Consider the following 8,881-nt stretch of genomic DNA (forward strand, 5'->3'; position numbering starts at 1 on the left):
TCAGAGGGGCTCAGAGGACATGAGCAGAGCTCACACAGTGTTGGCTGCAAGTCACAGACATACCTCCACCCACCCACAGGGCCCCCTCACCGACCCTCCCCTCCCTCGGGGGAGCAGGAGACCCGAGGCTCACTCTCTAGAGAAGGTGGGCTCTGGGCTCACCGACACCTGTGCGTAGCTGAGGATGGGAGGAGATGTAGTCCTAAAAACAAGGGATTGCATGAAAATCTAAAGGATGACTTCTGAGGTCCCCCCATTTCTTTCTCACACCAAATGCTGGTGGCCAACAGCCTCTTCCCCGGAAATTCCTATCAGATGAGTCTGATCGTCTTGAGGCAAGTACGGACAGCTGGGTTCTCCTAAGGACAGAGGAGGCTGGCAGCGGCAGCTGGCAGCGGCAGGGAGGTCTGCCCTAGGGCGGGCCTCCCCCAGGCCCCAGGAGCTTCCCACCCTCTCCTCAGCGGCCCACTTTCTGGAAGGACCTCCCGCAGGAAACCAGTCTCTGCTCTTCTTCCCTCCCTGACCGCTCCGCCTGGGCCTTCTTTGCTAACACCCACTTGTGTCTAACTGGGCCGGAGTACTGGCGGAGGTCGGTCCGGGAAGCCGGCACAGCAGGGGGCGGCAGGCTGTTGACACCAGCCCCCCAGGGGCGGTGAGGGACCAGGATGGACACACAAGAAGACCCGCGGTGATGCTGATGGCGCAGGGAGGCTGGGGGGGGAGGCGGGGGGGCTGGTCCTTCAAGCTTCTCTGAATGCGTGCAAAGTTTGCCCTCCCACACTGACCCTGGTCTGATGTGGGTTAGGTCTGCTCCACGTGGGGAGGGTTTCTGGGCAGCGTGTCAGCCCTGCGGGGGCAGGTGGGGGACGCACGGCAGCTCCTCTCCGAGCACCGCAGCTCGAGCGCTGGGTCTCCTGCTCTCACCCCCTCGCGACCTCGTGCACGCAGGTGTGAAATATCACCTGTCTACTGAGACTCCCAGAGTGCGCCTTCAGCGTGGCCCCACCCCTGGGCTCCAAGTCAGAAGCTGTGACTTCCCCTAAAACGTCGCCTGTGACGTCACAGCGTCTCACACCTCCGCTCCCCCGCCCCCGCCTCTGGGGGGAGGGCACCCCGGCCCTGGAGGCTCCCAGGAACGCCCCTCCGCGTCTCCTCCTGTCAGCCAGGCCTGTCTGCTCCCCCTGCGGCCCGGAGCCTCTGGGCCCCTGCTCACGACCGCCTCGCGCAAGCCTGGAGCTCCGCCTGCGCTGTCGGCAGCATCTCAGGAGCCCCGACTTCTGCTCCCATCTCGCTCCCCTCTCCGCAGGCTGTCAACCACCGCCCCCCCGCCCCCCCACTCTGCTCCTGGGGCGCCTCTCCGTCAGCGTCAGCGCCCTGCGCCTTCCACCTGATTCCGAGTGAAAAGTGAGGACCCCGTGGTTCTCCCCACAGCCCGACCCATCCGGCGCCCCATTTCCTCTCTGAACTCATGCTCTGCCTCGCTTTCCCCTGCTCACTCGGCTCTAGCTAGCTACAGGGCTTTTCTCTTCCTCAAACATGCCAGGCACCCTCTCACTTTAGGATTTTTTTTAACCCTTTACTTGCTGTTCTCTCAACAGCAAATGCTTTCCTTCTAGAAGTATCCATGGCTCACACTCCCTTAAGGATTTTCCTTAGAGGTCGCCTTCTTAGCCGGGGCTTCCCTGGACACCTGTAACCCTCCTCCGCCACTGCCAACCTGCTCTTCTATTCCTCCATGGCACTCAGCAGTTTTGGGGGGCATATTATGTGCTTTACTTATTTATTTACCTATTGTTTGTCTTCTTGTACTAAAATCTCTGGGCTCTGTGAGGCTGAAATTTTTCCTTCTTTATGTTTTGTTGACAGATTTATCCTCAGTAGTGGGGTGCCAAGAATGCTGTTCAAAATTGGGGCTCCTGTTGGCGTTTGAAATGTATACATCTAGGGATCCCTGGGTGGTGCAGCGGTTTGGCGCCTGCCTTTGGCCCAGGGCGCGATCCTGGAGATCCGGGATCGAATCCCACGTCGGGCTCCCGGTGCATGGAGCCTGCTTCTCCCTCTGCCTGTGTCTCTGCCTCTTCTCTCTCTCTCTCTCTCTCTGTGACTATCGTAAATAAATTTAAAAAAAATTAAAATGTATACATCTAAAGCACTGTAAGAATGGTGAAATGTGGGCGCCCAGGGGGCTCGGTGGGGGAGCGTCTGCCTTCGGCTAAGGGCGTGACCCTGGCTGGGGTCCTAGGATGAGTCCCACATCGGGCTCCCCACAAGGAGCCTGCTTCTCCCTCTGCCTGTGTCTCTGCCTCTCTATGTGTCTCTCGTGAATAAATAAATAAAATCTCTAAAAAACAAAAAAGAATGGTGAAATGCATACCTACATTTTTGGCAAGAAAAAATTTACTACATGTGTGATATATTTGACAGACTTTGAAAACCATCTTTTGTTACGTGCCTTAAAATTTAAACCTCCATAAAAACAATGACTGCCGTTTATGAGTGCATGGCTTTACTGGAAACTTCATCTCATAGAGGAGGGCAGCTGTGAGAAAATAACCCATTCCATGTGTCAGCTTTGCTGAGTATGTCACTTTGCTGAGTTCTCAGAGCTTGGAACAGTGCTTGGCACAGACAGCATGCCCAGTATTTGTTGGGTGGAAGGATGAGTTGGGGAGCAGGAGATCTTTCAGAGGAGAGAGGAAGTGGATTTCCCAGATAGTGAAGAATTCACAAATGATAAGTGTGCAGCTGGTCCAGCGGGATGAGAGCCCGGTGGCAGGAGGAGCACGGAGGGCTCCTATAGAAATGATTCCAATCAGAAAATGAACTGCCAGCTTAACTTGTGTGTCTAGAAGAGTTTGGAGATGAATTAATGATAAGCATATAGGAAACTAAGTCAATGAAAAAAATTGGGCTATTATTAATTCCTAGAAAACTTTTTTTTTTTTTTGTAAGAAAAAAATACAAGAGCACCTGGCTCGGTCGGCTAAGCATCCAGCTCTTGATTTTGGCTCAGGTCATGATTTCAGGGTCGTGAGAGTCCTGTGGAAAATATTCCACACTGTCTCCTGTGAAAATAACCCCAAGCCTCTAAAAAAAATTTTTTTTTCAATGAGGATGATAATAGCGATAATGTTTTTCTCTGACAGGAGTATTCATATTACCACACTTGTTTTCATCCAACTAGAAACATCTACACATTTTATATCTTCATCCAGAAAAGGATCAGTCTGGCTTTCCTTTCTCCCCCATTCATGAAGAAAAATATAACAGGGGTGCCTCAATGGCTCAGTTGGTGAAGCGTCTGCTTTCCGCTCAGGTCATGATCTCAGGATCCTGGGATCGAGTCCCGCATTGGGCTCCCTGCTCAGCAGGGAGTCTACTTCTCCCTCTCCCTCTGCAGCTCCCCTTGCTCATGCTCCCTCTCTCTCAAATAAAAAGTAAAATCTTTGAAAAAGAAAAAAGAAAAGGAAAATAATGACTCTTCTTGATTTCTTATTTAAGCAAAGAGCATGGAAGTCTTGCTTCATTAAAATTAAGAAAGAAATGGTGCCATTATGTGGTTTGGCTGAACTGAGCAGAAAGTGGTGGATTGAAGGCTGTACCCACACCACTGCCAACCTGAGACCTCGAAAGAAAAGTAAGATTAGCCTCTGTTCTGCACTGAAAGTTTGTGTCTCCCCCAAATTGGTATGTTGACACCCTCATCGCCAGTGTGATAGTGTTTAGCATGGGGTGTTTTGGAGGTCATTAGGTCATGGGGCTGGAGGCACCATGAATGGGGTTAGTGTCCTTGTAAGAAGAAGCAAGGGAGAGCCTGCTTCCTCTCCTCTGCCCTCTGCCACGTGTAGGAACAATGGCATGATGACCAAGTGACGACCTGGAATAGGGCTCCCACCGGGCACCGGACCTTGGAGGAACGGCCCCTGTTGGGTCCTGGTGAGGCCTGCCCGCTCCACCATCTGTCTAACCAACGGTTAACGATGCTGCTGAAAAGCTACCATGTGAAAACATCTACAGCTATGAGTATTGATCAGGGTGGGTTGAGATCAATAGCTCCAGGAAATAGAACTTTATTTCTCTCTAAAGGAACAGCCCAGGGCAGGTGCTCCAGGTAACCTGGAAGCTCTACTCCATAGGTCAAGGGCCTGGGTTTTTGCAGCCAGGGGGTTTTTATTTCCTGATCAAAGCTGAGTTGTGGTCAGCAGGCAGTGGAACACCATCTGGTCTTAGGGTGTGCCACTGGAGGCATGAGAATGGCCAGGCCACCTGCAGGGTCCAGCTCCCCTATAATTTCATCATTCCTCAGTCTTGAGGGATTGGGTGACCTCCGCTCTCCTACTTCCTTCTGAAAAAGGGTACTGTGTTGGGGATTTGGGGAATGAAACAACCCTGGCACTTGGCTTGACATGTGTAGTCTGTATGACTCAAAACTTAGCTGCCTCTTTGGTTCTTCTGGGGAAGCATGGAAAAGCACATTCTTAAAAAATTACATGTCCAACTAATGAGATGCAGAGTACAAATAACCCAAACCTTAGCATTCCTTGTGACATTGATCTAATCCCTTGAAGAATCCTGGAAAAGAGTCCAGTAAACCAATCAGTTCCTGCAGGCGTCTCTGGGGAAATCTGCCACAGCCAACTGGCTTGCTTTCTGATTTTAACTAAATGAATTTTCACTTCTGCAGAACTGTTGATATAAACATAGTAAATTGTGTTAGCAAGGACAATGCACTCCACCCTGTTCTGCAAGAAAATAGTCCCAAGCAATTAAATCATCAAGCACTACTTCGGCTAATGAACTTCTTTCCTTTTGTGGCACAACAAGGCCAAGAGTAGTTTCTGTGGGCCACAGCTTCATGAGTGGTTTCTGCCACTCCTTGGAAAGGGAGAAAATTATTTTTGCTTTCTGCTAGGTTTTTCTTCTCTTCTGTTTGTTATCTTATATATTTTTGCTGGATGACACAGGGTATGTATTCATGAAATACAGATGACATTTATCTATGAGGCAAGTGGATTTTTTCTCTTTGAGAAAATTGCAGCCCCTATGAATGAGTTTTATACTCTGCTGCTGGACTGTTGTGGGGTCCTGAATCTCAAAGAAGGAGAATCAGTGACCTAAGAAGTCTTCTTGTTCTCGATGACAGGAGCCTATCATCTTCTGAGTCCAGCTGAAGCTCAGGGCTGAGTTGTGTTTTCTGATTGCATACATTTTCCCCCTTCTTATCCTTGGAAGAAAAGAGATTGTATAAATACCCAAAGTTGCTCATCTCAATTCAGTTGTTTTTTTCCCATTATTCATATAAGGAATGTTTTTCCCTGTATGAAAACCTATATTAATTGAGAGATGAATGGTGGAGTATTGTTGATAATTCTGGGATTCTAATGGACTCTGGTTTTTCTGTTGATGAAGAAATACATTTGAGGAAGCTGTATGTTCTTTAGTTTTTAAAAATATTTATTTATTTATTTGAGAGAGAGAGAGAGAGCATGTGCAAGCAAATGCATGTGAGTCGGGGAAGGACAAAGAGAGAGAGAATCTTAAGCAAACTCTCCACTGAATGTGGAGCCTGACTGGATTGGATGATCCGTCCCAAGACCCTGAGATCATGACCTGAGCTGAACCAAGACTGGGACGATCACCAGACTGAGCAACCCTGGTGTCCCTAAGCTGTATGTTCTTTAAAAAGTATTGGCATAAAAAAAAAAAGTATTGGCATAGGGACATCTGGGTGGCTCAGTGGTTGGGTGTCTGCCTTCAGTTTGGAGCATGATGCTGCATGCTCTGCTGCAAACACAGAGATTGAGGCCCACATCGGGCTCCCTATGGAGAGCCTACTTCTCCCTCTGCCTATATCTTGGCTCTCTCTCTGTGTCTTTCATTAATAATAATAATAATAATAATAATAAAGAACTGGCACAATATTAGCAAACCAAATCTAACAATACATTAAAAAAAATAATTCACTACAGTCAATTGGGATTTATTCCTGGGATGCAGGAGTGGTTCAGTCTTCACAAATCAACCAATGTGATGCATCATATCAACGAGAGAAAAAAACGGGAACTGTAAGAACATTTCAATAGATACAGAAAAAGCATTCAACAAAATATATCACCCCTTCATGATAAAAATGCTCAATAACTGGGCGTTGTATGTAAATGATGAATCACTAGAGTCTACTCCTGAAACTAATATTACACTATATGTTAACTAATTAGAATTTTTTTAACTAATTAGAATTTAAATAAAAATTTGGAGAGAAAAATCCAGATTAAGCAGACTGCAAAGCAAGACGAATGTGAATATCAGCAGAAAGAGCTGGAGAAAGTCTATAATTCCATCATTACCAATATGTAACAGAGTGCAGGAGGTGTGCCAGGAGGAATGTCTGAGGGTTTCCCTCATGGTGGAGCTCTTCCATCTGGTAGTGCTTCCTCTGGGTCCACCATTGAAGATGTTCATTAAGCCAGCTTGAGCATAGATTGTTCCACAAAACATCAGATGACTCAAATTTGTAGTAAATTCCATGGCATTTTAAAAGTTGAGCTTCTATAGTAAATAACTGGGCATTCTTAATACTTGAATGTGGAATATATGTACAGAGAAAGGAAATAACATTACACTTTATAAGTACTGTAGGTGGAAAATGCAATGTCTTAAATAAAAGTATATTTAAAATTGGCACCAAAACAAACAAAAAAATCCCCAAAAAAACCACAAAAAATGCTCAACCAAGTACACTTAGAAGGAATATACCTTAATGTAATAAAGGCAACATATGAAAACCCCACAGCTAACATCATACTCAATTGTGAAAAACTAAGAGCTTTTCCCCTAAGATCTGGAACAAGACAAGGATGTCCACTCTCATCACTTTTATTCAACATGGTACTAGCAGTCCTATCCACAGCAATCAGACAAGAAAAAAGGAATAAAAGACATCCAAATTGATAAGGAAGAAATAAAACTTTCACTATTTGCAGATAATATGATGCTATACATAGAAAACCCTAAAGACTCCCCCCAAAAGCTACCAGAACTGATAACTGAATTCAGTAAGGCCCCAGGATACAAAATGAATATACAGAAATTTGTGGCATTTCTACACACTAACAATGAAGTATCAGAAAGAGAAATTGAGAAAACAATCCCATTTACAATTTCACCAAAAAAGAATAAGATACCTAGGAATAACCTTGACCAAGGAGGTAAAAGATTGGTACTCTGAAAACTATAAAAACATTGATGAATGAAATTGAAAATGACACAAACAAATGGAAAGACATTTCATGCTCATGGATTGGAAGAACAAATATTGTTAAAATGTCCATACTACAGATTTATTGGAACCTACAGAATTGGGATCCCTGGGTGGCGCAGCGGTTTGGCGCCTGCCTTTGGCCCAGGGCGCGATCCTGGACACCCAGGATCGAATCCCACGTCAGGCTCCCGGTGCATGGAGCCTGCTTCTCCCTCTGCCTGTGTCTCTGCCTCTCTCTCTCTCTCTCTCTCTCTCTGTGTGACTATCATAAATAAATAAAAAATTAAAAAAAATAAATAAAAAAAAAAAAAAAAAAAGGAACCTACAGAATTAATGCAATACTTACCAAAATACCAACAGCTTTTTTTCACAAACTATCCTAAATTGTATATGGAACCACAAAAGACCCTAAATAGCCAAAGCAACCTTGAAAATGAAAAACAAAACTGGAGGAGTCACCATCCTAGAGATCAAGTTATACTACAAAGCTGTAGTAATCAAAACACTATGGTACTGGCATAAAAACAGACACATAGATCAACAAAACAGAATAGAAAGCCCAGAACTAAACCCAAACCTATATGGTCAATTAACCTTCAACAAAGGAGGCAAAAATATACAATGGGAAAAAGATGTTCTCTTCAATAAATGGTACTCGAAAACTGGACAGCTACAGGCAAAAGAATGAAAACAGGCCACTTTCTTACACCATACACAAAAATAAAATGGGTTAAAGACCTAAATATGAGGACTGAAACCATAAAAATCCTAGAAAAGAGCACAGGCAGTAAGGTCTCTGACATCAGCCATAACAACTTCTTTCTAGATATGTCTCCTGAGTCATGGAAAAAAATTGGCTATTGGGACCACATCAAAATAAAACGCTTCTGCACAGCAAAGGAAACAATCAACAAAACTACAAGGCAACCTACAGAATAGAAGATACTTGCAAATGACAGATCGAAAAAAGGATGAGTATCCAAAATCTATAAAGAACTTATACAACTCAATACCACCCCTCCAAACATACAATTGAAAAATGGGCAGAAGACATGAAGATATGTCTTCTCCAAAGAAGACATCCAGATGGCCATTATTCATCATCAGGGAAATGCAAATCAAAACCACAGTCTGTCAGAACAACTAATATCAAAAAGATGAGAAATAACAAGTGTTGGCAAGGATGTGGAGAAAAAGGAACCCTCGTGCACTGGGTCAGTGGGAGTGCAAACTGGTGCAGCCACTATGGAAATCAGTAGGGGAATTCCTCAAAATATTAAAAATAGAAATACCATATAATCTAGTAATTCTACTACTGGGTATTTACCCAAAGAACATGAAAACACAACTTTGAAAAGACATGCGGGGATCCCTGGGTGGCGCAGTGGTTTAGCGCCTGCCTTTGGCCCAGGGCGCGATCCTGGAGACCCGGGATCGAATCCCACGTCAGGCTCCCGGTGCATGGAGCCTGCTTCTCCCTCTGCCTGTGTCTCTGCCTCTCTCTCTCTCTCTCTGTGACTATCATAAATAAATAAAAATTAAAAAAAAAAATTAAAAAAAAAAAAAAAGAAAAGACATGCGCACCCCTATGTTTATCATGGCATTATTTACAATAGCAAA

The 8,881-nt window shown here is 45.2% G+C and overlaps 1 long non-coding RNA gene across 1 annotated transcript; it reads left to right on the plus strand.

The window, feature by feature from the left end:
• Nucleotides 1-736: 736 nt before the first annotated feature.
• Nucleotides 737-2,445, plus strand: LOC125755111 (uncharacterized). Its single transcript, XR_007410721.1, has 2 exons — nt 737-1,404; nt 1,867-2,445. It is a non-coding gene; the product is annotated as an uncharacterized LOC125755111 (long non-coding RNA).
• Nucleotides 2,446-8,881: the final 6,436 nt, after the last annotated feature.

Source organism: Canis lupus, chromosome 5 (assembly GCF_003254725.2).
Source record: "Canis lupus dingo isolate Sandy chromosome 5, ASM325472v2, whole genome shotgun sequence".
In the NCBI taxonomy this organism is placed as follows: Eukaryota; Metazoa; Chordata; class Mammalia; order Carnivora; family Canidae; genus Canis; species Canis lupus.